The sequence below is a fragment of the Protopterus annectens genome, chromosome 15.part0 (genome assembly GCF_019279795.1).
Source record: "Protopterus annectens isolate FY-2018-M chromosome 15.part0, PAN1.0, whole genome shotgun sequence".
Lineage (NCBI taxonomy): Eukaryota > Metazoa > Chordata > Ceratodontiformes > Protopteridae > Protopterus > Protopterus annectens.
In genome coordinates this window covers 575,765,290-575,777,608 of record NC_056749.1, presented here as the reverse complement: position 1 = coordinate 575,777,608, position 12,319 = coordinate 575,765,290, and the positions used below count along the sequence as shown (strand labels likewise).

Here is a 12,319-nt window from a genome sequence, read left to right as displayed (position 1 = left end):
CACACCACAAGCTCCAGAGGCCTCAAACTCATTACCACGCTCAACAGAACATGCTGGAGGGACAGGTTCATAACCCAGAGACTGCCCATGCTATGGAACAGACTTCCCATACATGTCAAACGGAGCACTTCACTGGGCCTCTTCAAAAGAAATCTTGATGAGTGGATGGGAAATAGAAAATTCACCCCGGGGATCACTCCAGTGGCTCTACTTGACAGAGGCACTGGGAACTAAGGTTGGGTGACACGATGCTAGGGTAATCCTATGGGCTAGGCTTGTAAAGGCTCCAGGGCCATTAGCCTAGTACACACCTATGAACAGATTTGCAATGAAAAAGCTTTTTTCCACTGCAGCTGTGTTTAAAGAATGAACAACTTAAATATCAAATCATATATGCACTACAAAAAAGTGGACCTGACTGGAAAAAAAGCAAACTGCTGTTTGGGGGAGGGAGGTTATAAAAAAAGAAAGAAAGACTAATGGCTATGAACACAAGAAACAGCTGCTTACCTCCTGAAATGTGACAAAACAATTACGGTGCTTGTTAACAGCAGGAGGCTGTTGTTAAAGTGTGATGCCAAGGGATGAACAAATAAAAAGAAGTGGAAGGGAAAAGCAGCTTCTGCATAACACTACACACACAGCTGTCAAGTAATCTGCAGTGCTGGATTTATTTTTATTTTTTAAAAGACAGATGGCAGCACTGGCAGGGCCCCAAAATGCCAAAGGTAATCTAAAGGTGGACTATGGCATAGGGTTTTAAGGGGCACCTAATATTGTCTGTGGTTGGACCAATAGGTTCAATGATAGTTCAGACACTACTATGGGCATGAAAGATAAGTTTCTTCTGAAAGATACTCTGTCCTGATTTTTATTTTATTTATTTAATTCTTTAACATTTGTTTACCAGGATAGTCTGACTGGGCAAGAGCCCATCTTCCACGGAGGCCCGGGAAGAAAAACTCCAGAGGCAATTAACAAATACATGGGGTTCACAAGTTACAAATTTCGCAGAAGATTACATTGAATTACACTGACTAGAATATGAAGTAAATTATACAGGTAGTTAAATAAAGTCAGATAATACACAATCAAAATTGGATATAGTGAATGATTATTGGAATGGACTTCACATAAATGTGTGGCCAAATCTCACAAATACAAGAAGTAATTAGAGAAAACGCAGATGCAGTGAGATAAATAAGAGTGTTACGTGGGATAGGACAAGAAAGATAGAGGTGAGAAGAGTAGCAGAAAGAGGAAGAATGATATAGGAGAGTAAAGAAGTGACAGAATGTTAAGATAGATGGGTGAGAGGACAGGGAGAGTTAACATGTGCCAGTAGCAGGGTGTAAGGGAAGAGAAATTAAATGGTTAAACTAATAAAAATGAAAAAGGAGAGGGGGGATAGTAGGTAAGTTAAGATATGTATGGTGGACATAGAAGGTAGAAAAAGTAGGTGGATGAGATTAGACAAGGTAATAGGATTTTGCCAGGACTAGTACATTGCTAGAGCCAGTTATTACTGAGGAAGTCCCTGAGTATATTCACCAAGGATATTCACACCACCAGGCTAGTTGCCCAACACAATGCGTCTGAAATTCTCCAGGTGCAACTAACACTAGGTAAGACTGCAATCCAAATTGTAGCTTGCTACAAATCCCCCACCATGCCCCAAGATTCTCACTACACCTTTCTAAACATACTGGAAAATATTAAGATACAACCAAACAGCCTAATACTGGGTGATTTCAACTACCCTGCCATTAACTGGGAAAACTAGTCATGTACCAACACCTTTGTCCAACGATTCTTGGAATTTATAAATTCCAATGCTCTGGATCAAATAATCCATAGTCCCACCAGGGGCTCCAATATCCTAGACCTGATCATTACCAACATGGGAAATTGATGCTCCACACCTATGGTCACCGCCTCATTGGTCATGTCTGACCATAAGCTAATCACCCTTGACATCCACATCCCTCCTCCACCACCCCCTCCCCGTAAGGAAACCTCTGTAAAAAACTTCTCCAAAGCCAACTTCATGCTACTCAAGTCAGAAGTGACAAACTTCATGACACTCATGCGGACGGGAACTTAAAGTTTGACTGCTGAATCCTACACTAAGGCACTGTACGAGCACACCCACTCGTGCATGAATCATGCTATCCCAAATAGAACCAAGATGCTTTCCTCCAAAAAAAGGAAGCCAATCTGGTGGTCCCCTGCCATAAACAAACTTTACAACAAAAGGAAGAAACTACTGCAGAAAAGAGGAAAATCCCAAGATGCAAGAAACTCCCTTACCAGCCTCAGTAAGAAGCTGAGATCCCTCATAAAATCCTCCAAAGCTAGTTATGAAAATAAAATTGTCAAACACTCCAAAGACAACAACAAGTCATTCTATAGCTATGTCAAAACTCTAAATGGCAATGCTCAGATCTGCTCTGAGCTACAACAGAATGGCATTAAATATACTGATCCCAAGGATATTGCCAATATCCTGGCAGATCGATTCAGTGCCAACTTCACCTCCCTCTCATCCCCTAAAGGGCCCATCTCAATACCGAAAGATTGCCCAATTCCTGTAATAATGGCCACACAGGTAAAAACTGAACTCTCCAAAGCTAAGAATACAACATCCATGGGACCAGACGACATCCTGGGCTGTATACTACACGAACTACAAAATGAACTGGCACCTCACCTTGTCATGTTTAATCATAGCCTCACTTCAGGCTTTTTGCCCACTGAGTGGTGCACAGCTACAGTTATCCCACTCCACAAGGGGGGGATCCACCTTGGATCCTGGGAACGGCCACCTCATCAGTCTGACAAGCCTGATCTGCAAGGCCATGGAACGTATTATCATGGAACTTATAAACAAAGACACTGGCAACCTTCAAACACTGGACTCACCCAGTTTGGGTTCATTAAGGGCTGATTTTGTCTCCTGAACCTGACTGACGTCTTCAAATCAGCCTCCAGAGCTGTGGACGAGGGTAAGGCAGTCCACACAGCCTATCTGGACCTCGCCAAGGCCTTCAACACCACCCCCCCATGCTGGAATCATAGATAAACTTACTAAGCTGGGCATTAATCCCTACATCACTCAATGGGTTGCCAACTGGCTTACTGACAGAATCCACACTGTAAAAGTAGCCGACTCCAAATCCAGCTCCAGAAAAATGACAAGTGGAGTACCTCAGGGTTCAGTCCTGGGACCGTTCTTGTTTGGCATCTACTTCTCTTAAGTACAGGCCAACACTAAGGGACTCTGGTTAACAAAGTTCACAGATGACTGCAAACTGGGAGCCATTATTGAATCCCCAAATGATGTGGATATTTTACAAAAGGGCCTTACAGAAACAGATGCTTGGTGCAAGAGCCATGGGCTCAAGCTCAATGCCAAGAAATGTATAGCTATCTCCTTTGGGAAAAAAACATGTACCCGTGAATTACCACATAGGTGGCAGTACACTAAACACCGAGAGTGTGATAAGAGACTTAGGGATATAGGTGGACAGTGGTCTCACCTTCGATAACCACATCGCCACAACAGTCAGGAAATCCTTCTATGTGGCACACTTCATCACTAAGGGCTTTTCATCCAGACAAAAGGAGGTCATTGTCCCACTGTACTCATCCCTCATTAGACCCATTATAGAATACAATGCCCCACTTGGTATGTACCTCTCAAGACATTGCAACAACTGGAAAGGCCGCAGAAATACCTCACTAAAAGAATCACATGCCTAAAGCAGATGCCCTATGCTGACCATCTAAAAAAAAACTCCACATTTGTGCATTCTAGAGGCATAATTGTTCTTTTTAGTATCCATGTCCCTCTCCAAAATTTCCTTAATATTTTTGCCTCTACTGAAAACAATCTTAGGCTCTGACCCTAATTTATTTTTCAGGTCATTGTCTAATAAGGCTTCACAAATTGTCTTCATGCTTCCCTTTAAATGTGAGGCATCTTGATTAAATGGTGAAATCATAACATCATTTTTGGATCCATCATCATGATTTACATTAATATTACTGTGACCCCCTCTTAGGATGGGTAGGAACCTAGTTGCACAGTTCCTGATTACCTCTTTCTTAGTTGGCATTAAAAGCTTAATATGGTACCCCCTGTCCTTAAACATCCCAATCAACTTAAATTACTCTTCAGAAAATTTCTTGTCATCACTAATCAACCTGGACAGCCTGACCATCTGTCACTAGACTATGCTCCTACGCTGGTGTTCAGGATGACAACTGTTAAAATGCAATAATGTATTAGCGTAGGTCTGTTTCGTAAATATGTTAGATGATAGTTCTCCTGTGCAATTATTTTTTCTGAGAAGAATATCTAAATAATCAATTTCATTCTAGTATACCCTATAGGTGAACTTTAGGTATTGGGTTGTGGTGTTAATGTAATTCAAAAATGTTGCCACTTCAGAAGTTGTTCCTCTCCAAACGGGTCTACTCCATGTTGTCGAAGGCCAACAATATCGAAGCTGATATTGTTGGCACCAGATTAGCGAAAGCAAAAAAATCAAACGTTTAAATGGAAATCTCCGTAAGGGGAGATTTCCATTTAGTTCAATGTAGTGCGGTCTTGGAGTTGGTATATTTAAGTAGGGTGGGGGGGGGGTGCATAGGGGGTGCAGGGGTAAGTTTTTATTTATTTTTGTTTTTAGGCATTTTTTTTTATCTTTCGATGTTTCAGAATTCGATGATATGGTGTCGACCATATCAGATTCGATATTCTGAGACTTCGATAAGATAATATAGACGCCTCCAAACTATAAGTATATCATCCAAAAATCTATAATACACATGTATCCTGGATATAAAGGGAGAAGAAAATACATACCTCTTTTCCCATTCAGCTAAGAACAGGCTGCCAAAAACTAGGGCACATATCGCCCCCATGGCCACTCCTGACTTTTACTGGAAAAATTCACCTTCGAATACCAAAAAATTATTTTTAAGCACCACTTCTAACAGGTCAACCAGTAGATTTACTCAGGTTTGGTTCAAGTGTCCACTTTGTGATAAACATTCTGAAAAATATTCTAAGCCTATGTCATGGGGGAATCACAGTAAATAAGTTAACCACGTCAATTGCCACAAGCAAGTCATCCTTATCAAGCGTGGCTGTTTTTAATTATTCTAAGCAATGCCAAGAGTCTCTTAAGATATAAGCAAAATCACTGGCCACTTTCTTAGAGAAATAATCAATAAATGCAGACAGTGGTTCAGTTTTTGAACCATGAGCAGCAACAATTGGTCTAAAAGGGGGGGGGGGGGGTCACTGATATTTTTGTGAATTTTGGGTATTCCAAAAATTATCGGAATTCTTGGTGTATCTACTTTCAAAAAATCATACTCATCCACTGTTAGTGTCCTGACTTAGAGCATCAAATAAAACAATGTCAATCTTGGCATATGCTCTACTGAGTTCACTAAGAGAAACTCTCTCATAAGTGTCTTCCTCATTAAGTAAAGAGTACATTCTGCACACATAATCAATTCACAACAGTCACATTAATAGGAAGAACATACTGACATCATTTCCTGTAATGTCATGCATTCATGAATAATGTACTAGTTTATGAATGACATCCATGTTATTAGAATTAGTGCAATAACAGAATAAAATACTAAGTAATAAAACCATATATATGTTGTTAAAAATTGTTTAAAAATATTATTTTTTTTTAAAAAAAAATTTCTTTCCTAAAAACTGCTAGCATTTACTGAGGCTTGAAGGAGGCTGTATTTAAACCTGTTTTGCTCATTATTTCAAGGTACTCGAGATGGAAATTGTGTCATTAACTCCAGGTTTCACCCTGGCATTGAGTCTTAATTGCCATTCAGTTTCCTTGATCTGCAGATCAAGGTCAACGTCGCTCCCTCTTGTACTGACCAAAACTCTATCAATAACAAAAAAATAGGAACTTTTGAAATTTGTACACTCTGAACTGTGTGTAAAGGGCGTTGGTACACTTTGCATTTCTAATATCCCTGTTGTGTCTATAATCCTATCATGTAGTTTCCTGGTGGTCTTGCCTATATAAAATGCAGGCCATGAAATGCAGTTAGCAATACAGACAACATATTTAGTGTTACAATTATAGCACCCCGGACACTGTAATTCCTACCATAAGAGTCAATCTGGGCATAGGGTCTGTCATTAATAAATCTGCAGCTTGTACAGAAGCCACATTTGTGCATCCTAGAGGCATAATTGTTCTTTTTAGTATCCATGTCCCTCTCCAAAATTTCCTTAATATTTTTGCCTCTACTGAAAACAATCTTAGGCTCTGACCCTAATTTATTTTTCAGGTCATTGTCTAATAAGGCTTCCCAAATTGTCTTCATGCTTCCCTTTAAATGTGAGGCATCTTGATTAAATGGTGAAATCATAACATCATTTTTGGACCCATCATCATGATTTACATTAATATTACTGTGACCCCCTCTTAGGATGGGTAGGAACCTAGTTGCACAGTTCCTGATTACCTCTTTCTTAGTTGACATTAAAAGCTTAATATGGTACCCCCTGTCCTTAAACATCCCAATCAACTTAAATTATTCTTCAGAAAATTTCTTGTCATCACTAATCAACCTGGACAGCCTGACCATCTGTCACTAGACTACGCTCCTACGCTGGTGTTCAGGATGACAACTGTTAAAATGCAATAATGTATTAGCGTAGGTCTGTTTCGTAAATATGTTAGATGATAGTTCTCCTGTGCAATTATTTTTTCTGAGAAGAATATCTAAATAATCAATTTCATTCTAGTATACCCTATAGGTGAACTTTAGGTATTGGGTTGTGGTGTTAATGTAATTCAAAAATGTTGCCACTTCAGAAGTTGTTCCTCTCCAAACGGGTCTACTCCATGTTGTCGAAGGCCAACAATATCGAAGCTGATATTGTTGGCATCAGATTAGCGAAAGCAAAAAAATCAAACGTTTAAATGGAAATCTCCGTAAGGGGAGATTTCCATTTAGTTCAATGTAGTGCGGTCTTGGAGTTGGTATATTTAAGTAGGGGGGGGGTGCATAGGGGGTGCAGGGGTAAGTTTTTATTTATTTTTGTTTTTAGGCATTTTTTTTATCTTTCGATGTTTCAGAATTCGATGATATGGTGTCGACCATATCAGATTTTATATTCTGAGACTTCGATAAGATAATATAGACGCCTCCAAACTATAAGTATATCATCCAAAAATCTATAATACACATGTATCCTGGATATACAGGGAGAAGAAAATACATACCTCTTTTCCCATTCAGCTAAGAACAGGCTGCCAAAAACTAGGGCACATATCGCCCCCATGGCCACACCTGACTTTTACTGGAAAAATTCACCTTCGAATACCAAAAAATTATTTTTAAGCACCACTTCTAACAGGTCAACCAGTAGATTTACTCAGGTTTGGTTCAAGTGTCCACTTTGTGATAAACATTCTGAAAAATATTCTAAGCCTATGTCATGGGGGAATCACAGTAAATAAGTTAACCACGTCAATTGCCACAAGCAAGTCATCCTTATCAAGCGTGGCTGTTTTTAATTATCCTAAGCAATGCCAAGAGTCTCTTAAGATATAAGCAAAATCACTGGCCACTTTCTTAGAGAAATAATCAATAAATGCAGACAGTGGTTCAGTTTTTGAACCATGAGCAGCAACAATTGGTCTAAAAGGGGGGTCACTGATATTTTTGTGAATTTTGGGTATTCCAAAAATTATCGGAATTCTTGGTGTATCTACTTTCAAAAAATCATACTCATCCACTGTTAGTGTCCTGACTTAGAGCATCAAATAAAACAATGTCAATCTTGGCATATGCTCTACTGAGTTCACTAAGAGAAACTCTCTCATAAGTGTCTTCCTCATTAAGTAAAGAGTACATTCTGCACACATAATCAATCTGCTTCATGATGACCACTCCGCTGCCCTTATCTGGCTTCATCACTCGGTATGCTTTATTGTCAGATAGCTCTCCGAGTGCCACCCTTTCTTCTTTAGATCTCATCACAACTAGAATGACTTGCCTTTACAATGACTAAAATCATTTTCCACACGTTTTGAACAAATTCACTAAGGGGTTACAGGGGGGCAAGAATGTACTTTTTCTTTTCAATACAAATGGTTCTGTTCTACATTCTTTTTTCTTAGTTAGAAAAAACAGCCTCAAGTTAAGTTGCCTGGTGTAAAGCCTCAAGTTAATCAACAGTCTAGCAATATCAGACTTAAAACCCAGAACAAAACCAAAACCTTTTTGCAAAAGAGAAATATGTTCATTTTTTCAAAGAAAACTCACTAAGGTTATGTATAGTTCCTGTCCTACAACAATGGATGCTGTAGAATCACTGTTAACCAAGGCATTATTTGTGTTAACATTTAGTACTGTCATGTCAGCATTATACACTTCAGACATTCTGACACTAGAATTCAAAACATTCAGTTCTTCAGGTGTCATCACAGAATCTAGTACATATACCTCCCTCCACGTCTGATTCCCCTCCCCCAGTTCTGCCCCCTCACAGAATGACACCCTGGGTGCTCCCTGTTATTGCAATAATTCTAATAACATGGATGTCATTCATAAACTAGTACATTATTCATGAATGCATGATGTTACAGGAAATTATGTCAGTCTGTTCTTCCTATTAATGTGATTATTGTGAATTTTTATTTGACTCTGATGATGCCTGGATTGTAAAAGGTGAAAACGCTAACTCTCTGGTGATTTTATCATATTAAAGTGACTGCGTCTATTGCAAGAACACGTTGATTTGCCTGTTTATTTTTTTACTGTATTTACCACACTGCTTCTGCATTTGTGGCTGCTGTCGATTTCCTAATCAAGGTCTAAGAGCCATCAGTCGAAGTCAATAACATCCTTATGCTTTTTTTTTTTCATATTTGGTCTACTCACCAAAGGAACTTATTTTTTTGCAACCTAAAAAGGAAATTACTATTTGTGCTTTTATTTAAAGAAAATACATGCTTCATTATAAAACGTATAGCACTGACATATTTATCCCAAGTTGCACCAATTGCTGGTGGTCAGGTGAGTGAAATTCGCAGAGGTAAGGTTCTATGGTAGTTAATACCAACTTCCTCTATGCAGGAGGGACATGGGCACCACCCCAGGAGTGAATTTGCTTTCACCCATCCATTGATTTAGTTTGCGTTTGAAGAGGGTTAGGGAGGGGCTCTGTTTCACGTGAATTGGAAGCTTGTTTGAGAGAAGGGGCAGTCTCTGGGAGATGTATCTATCTCTCCAGCATGACCTGTTTATATCACAGGCTAGGTTAAGATCCCTGGAGTGAGTGACCCTCCTGCAGTTTGATTTACAAATGTGTAGCATTTACATCAAGGCCGGTTCAGAAACTGCCCTGTAAGCCAGGCACAGGTCACCCCTTAGCAACCTGTAGGAGACAGACTACAGTGGCAGGGCTTTCAGTCTTGCCACGTAAGAATTTAGTGTACCCTGTAATTTCGCGGTAAGAAACTTCTGTGGTCTCTCCAGTTGTTGCAGGTGTCTGGTGAGGTACATGCAAAAGGGAGCATTATACCCCAGTACTGGTTTGAGGGCAGACTATAATGGAATTATAATGTCCTCAGATATAGATACGAGGCCTTTAGAAGGATTTACTACTGTGGATATATGGTGGTCAAAGTTCAGACTGCTATCAACCTGAGTGCCCAGATCATGTACCACTTAGTCTACTCTTAGGGGGTGCTGTCTATAATGTATTTGGCAGGGATGTCACCTTTCCCAAAGGGAATAATAATGCATTTTTTCTTTTAGCTGTAATACATGACTTTGGCATCAATCATTTGTCTGCATTAACCCTGTCTGCAGTATATTAACATTGTTGGGGGACTCAATGATCACTATCAATTTGCAATTGTCAGCAAATGTGTCAGCCATAGACTATCCAAGTTTGCCTGGACTTTTGATAAACAAATTCCGAAGAGTAAGGGGCCCAGCACAGAACCCTGTAGAATGCCACTGGTGACTGGTCTTTTGCTAGAGGTGAAGTCACCCACTTTGACAGCATGTGTCCTGTCGGTGAGCCAACTGGCTACCAATCTGGTAATGTAGGGGTTAATTACCAATTGGGAAAATTTCTGTATAACACCTGAGTAGGGGATTGTGTTAAATGCCTTGGCTAGGTCAAGATAGGTGGCGTGCACTGTCTTTCACTTGTACAGGGCCTTGGTGTCTTTCTTGAAGAAATCAACTATGTTTAACAGGCATGCTCTACCTTTAACGAATCCGAACTGGATTGGGTTCAGAGTTTGGAAATTACCTATGTCCTTGTTAATAAGGTCCATAATGATTCTTTCTATGGCCTTGCAGATAAGGCTAGTCAAGCTTATGGGCTATAATTCCCAGGTTGGTTGATGGACCCCCCTTTGTGTTGAGGGATTACTGTTGTGGTCTTCCATTCCATCAGAACATAGCCAGTTTGCAGGCTGTGGTTAAACAGGGATCCAAGTGGGTCTGCTAGGTCATGTTTTAAATTGTTTAAAAGGCAACCTAGGATGCTGTCTGGTGCCATTGATGCCATGTTTTTGGTCTTGGACAGCATTGAAATGATTTGCTCTCTAGAGATAATAGGCTGAGGAGTGGCAGGTATACATTGGAGGATGACTGGAGGGGACAGAGGGGAGAAGTTTGCTTCAAATCTGTCAGCTAACAAGTTAACTATTAACTCTGGTTGAGTATGGGTGATGCCATCAACAACCAGTTCAGTGCATAGCTGGGTATTCCCTTTTAGAGCTGGACATAGTTAAAGAGTGCTTTATGATTATCCTTACCTACGGAGGCTCTTTTTGCTATGTAATTAGCTTTTGAGGACGTGACAAAATCTCTAATTTGTTTAAGCTAGAGAGAGATTTCTTCTTCTGCTGAGCCAGTTCACTCTTGTTTTTTGAGATTAGTTTTTTCTCTTGTTGTTATAGCCTGTTTATACTAGGGCTCCACCAGGGTGGCTTGTTTTTTCGGAAAGACCTGGTTTTAATCTGGTGAGGTACAGCCAATTCTATACAACTGCTCAAGTGGTTATACAGAGTACTGGTGTACACCATTGCACAGGAGACCATATTATCTGCATTTGAGGAGGCTTTGAAGCTTCTTATACCATAATTTACTAGGAGGTAATTTGTCTTTGAAAAATTCTTAAATGTTTTTGAGCTCAATGGGTACCTGGTCTTATGATTACATCGAATGAGACTGATTTATGGTCCAGTCTTACCAGGGAGAATATCACATGGGGGTGCAATGATCTCCCATGTTGATGAGTAATATGAGCAGGATATTTGAGCCTTTTGTGGGTGTGCTGACTAGCTGTTCCAGAGCATCTGCATTAGCAATGTCCAAGAACCTCTGAGCCAGCATGTTTGTGGTCATGTATGTTTTCCAGTTGATGGTAGGATAATTAAAGTCACCCATTAGTAAGGTGTTGGGCTGTATGGCAAATGACTCTAGTGGGAGGTTGGTAAAAAGGTTAAGGTGTTCACCTTATAGGCACGAGGTGCAGGGTTTGATTCTCACATGGGGTAACTGGCTGGGCTTGGAAAGAGAAGTTAACCTGGTACTAATTGATTGAGGAGTTGAGGTTGGTGTAATGGTTAAGGTGTTTACCTCACAGACACAGAGGGTTTGGTTCTGAACTTGGGAAGCATGGCTAGGCTTAAGAAGGCCCCCTGGGGTCAGTGGCCTAGTAATTATGTATGTATGTATGAGTACAGATATGTGGTATGCTTTATCTATTTCTTGGTGGGAGACGTATAGCTGGCTATGATGTGGTAAGGACCTTTGTCTACAGTTAATTGGACATGGAGTAGTTCAACAGAATCATACTGTTTGACCAGTCTTCACATAACCTATCCTTAATGAAGATGGATACACCTCCTTCTTTGGTTCTTTCATGCTCAGTTTGTGGTCAGAACTTATGGAAGGCATTGTAGCCCTACACAGCTGGTGTTCTTTCTGTACCTTTGTACCATGTCTTGGTGACTGCACAGAAGTCAGCATCTTCCAAAGTGAGGAGTGCAGTTTCTTGTTTAGACTCCTAGCATTAAGCAGCAATACCTTGAGTTTAGAGAGGATTTTGTTATGTTGGGAGGTTAGTTATTTTGACACTGCCTAAAAAAGGCACAATAGTGGTGGCTAATTTCTTTGCCACTATTCAAAAGCCTAGAGGAGACAGACAAGGACCATTTCTGGCAAAGCAGTGTGGCCTGTGGACTGTGTCTTCCCAGGCTGACAGATACTGGATCCCCTTGGACTA

At 40.2% G+C, this 12,319-nt stretch overlaps 1 protein-coding gene across 2 annotated transcripts in view; it reads right to left on the bottom strand.

The window, feature by feature from the left end:
* The window catches only part of LOC122789929 (ubiquitin-like protein 3), a 363,360-nt gene that overhangs the window by 79,301 nt on the left and 271,740 nt on the right, over nt 1-12,319 (bottom strand). The window lies entirely within an intron of this gene.